Source organism: Puntigrus tetrazona, chromosome 4, assembly GCF_018831695.1.
Source record: "Puntigrus tetrazona isolate hp1 chromosome 4, ASM1883169v1, whole genome shotgun sequence".
In the NCBI taxonomy this organism is placed as follows: domain Eukaryota; kingdom Metazoa; phylum Chordata; class Actinopteri; order Cypriniformes; family Cyprinidae; genus Puntigrus; species Puntigrus tetrazona.
The window spans coordinates 2,297,357-2,299,732 of record NC_056702.1 but is presented as its reverse complement, the minus strand read 5'-3'; the positions used below and the strand labels follow the sequence as shown (position 1 = coordinate 2,299,732).

At 44.6% G+C, this 2,376-nt stretch overlaps 1 protein-coding gene across 3 annotated transcripts in view; it reads left to right on the top strand.

Annotated features, from left to right (window-relative positions):
* The window catches only part of dock4b (dedicator of cytokinesis 4b), a 76,082-nt gene extending 75,984 nt beyond the window's left edge, over positions 1–98 (top strand). For all 3 annotated transcript variants that reach the window (XM_043236830.1, XM_043236832.1, XM_043236833.1), the window contains one exon: positions 1–98. This exon is cut by the window's left edge and continues 2,674 nt beyond it. The gene's annotated coding sequence lies outside the window, so the exon portion shown is untranslated.
* Positions 99–2,376: the final 2,278 nt, after the last annotated feature.

Genomic DNA, 2,376 nt, shown 5'->3' with positions numbered 1-2,376 from the left:
TTTATGTATGTTGTGAGCGTAGGGAAATGAGGTCGAGAAAGCGCCTAACACATTTACATTCTAATGACTTCCTGTCTAATAAACATTTCCAACCAGAACGTTTGGATTCAACAGCTCATTGCGTTCATTTCTTAAAAGGTTAACGCACGTCTGCGATTTCCTTTATTCAGAGCGGGCTGAATACGTTGTGTATGTTCGAAATGTAAACGCAGCTAATATATGTATAAATAAAGTGTGTGTATTTTACAGACGACAGCCAATTGGACCTCTAATAAGGATCGTAACGGCGGAAAAGTAGGAAGCTCATTGTTATTCCTCCAGGTGCAGCGAGCCGGTTGCATTATTCATGGGTTTGTCTCTGTTCAGTAAGACCTGTATTTGCACACGTAATGCAGTCTTGCTGTGGTGGGACGTTTGAAGACTCCTCGCTGTCATGGTAAGTTTGTTCCTAGTTTGAGACGCCGGGAACCAAGGGTTTTTCCAAGGAAATGCTGCGATTACTTGAAAGGTTAAACGGTAATTGTAATTGGGAAGTCTTGCGGACCGGGGATATCTTAGTTTTTTATGACGGGCGAATATTTCTAGCCTTTGCCGTGCTCCATCCTTTTATGTTTTCTTCAATTCTTCTGCGAACTGTTGCACCAAAGTGGAACTCATTTAGATGCTAAACACCCAGAGAATTGCAAATTTATGGGCACGGTCAAAGGCTCGGGAAGGAGAAATGCAGGTCTTAATGTTGCCTTACCTTGGCTGAGCTCTTCATAGCACAAGCTCAAGGTGTTTTTCTGCTTCGGAAAACTCTAAAGAACACAGAGTTTCCATCTGGGACCGAGGTTCATCGGCAGAGGCTGAGGTTTCAAACAGCTTATGGATAATAGATTTCTTGTTTCATCTTTCTGATTTCCTGTATCATTGCTCTTATGCTTTCGGCTGATTGGGATTTGCCCATCGGCTTTACTCACTTTCTGTCTCTCTCCATTGGTTTGTTGTTTTCTGTGTTATGACCTCGTAGAGGACTCTTGCCAATATCGTATGGGGATTTCCATAGAACATCAAACGCAGGATTGATGTAGGCAGCCGAATTTCACACACCTTTCCCGATGTGAGAACGTTTGAACTCTGAATCTTCGACGGCTCTCCACGCCAGAGTCGATGGGCGATGTTGGACACATCGGTGATCTAAAATGATTAAAAACGCACGGTGAACTGTATGCTAAATAACACAAAATGAAGATTAAAGCGTCCTACAGCACATCCAAGATAAATGAAAGTTCCGTTTAATCTCTTGAACGGCCGATGTTGTTCGGTACTCCTTTCTGAAACCTGGTGTGTGGACTGTCTAATGTTAGAAAGCCTCAAAGGTATGATTCTGACAAAAGTTATGTTCTAAAGGTAAGCAGCAACATTTTGGCCAAAATCTAAGGCAGCTTGTATCCCTCCAGGATTAAACGATCCCATAATGCACTGCACCGATCTACGATGGTGGATGGGTCGAGAGATGCCAACTAAATATATCTCGGTTCAGTTTACATTTAATTTCAAGTATTGGTTTTATTTTTTTCTTTTCTTAAACTATAGTAACCCTGAATTGATTAGAGGAACGTGAATCGACTGCCTTTTGATAGTTTCGAACCAGTCACTTATTCGACTCCATTTCGGTTAGGATGCTATCTATGTAGGCAGCTCAATATACTTTGGCCCATCTCCAGCAGCCTTTATGTGGTCTTAACAGTTGCTTCCTGCTAGCTTGACGGGCTCCTGCGAGAGAAAGGACACCGAGAAATGTGCTGACCAGGCCATGACATTGAAGCACATGAGTGAACTGCCCATCATCAGGCTGAGTGGAAACAGGGCGGTAATGTGGCCACTCGCCGTGAGGACACTAAACCGCAATCGATTGGGAAATTACAATAGAACGAGGGTAAAATGAAGCACTTGAGTCACGGGGCGTTCTGTATGCCGATGCTCACCTAGGGGTAAATTAAAGAGGCCTTCTCCATTCATCCTTTCTTTCTTCAGTTTTGCATGCGCGTTCGTTTACGCGACCATTCTCAGTTTGCCCTTAAAGCCGCAGATGCTAACTCTTCCCTCCAGGATCACCACTACTTCGCGGACTCTTATCTAGCAGTCGGCGTTCTTGCCTTCCTAAGTGTTGATCTGTACTTCACTGCTGGTGGTGGGTGGTTGTGGGTTGAGGATGCTAAAGGTTGAAGATATTTGCCTTGGGCGGCTCATATGCAACCGCGACGGCATATACGCGCTTGTCAGCGACCCCGACTCTAACAGCACGTCCTCCGCGGTCCTGCTGGCATGTGATTGTTATTTCAACAGCAGGATCTTTAGCTCGGTTTTTCCCTTCCCGACTGGTACTGCGGA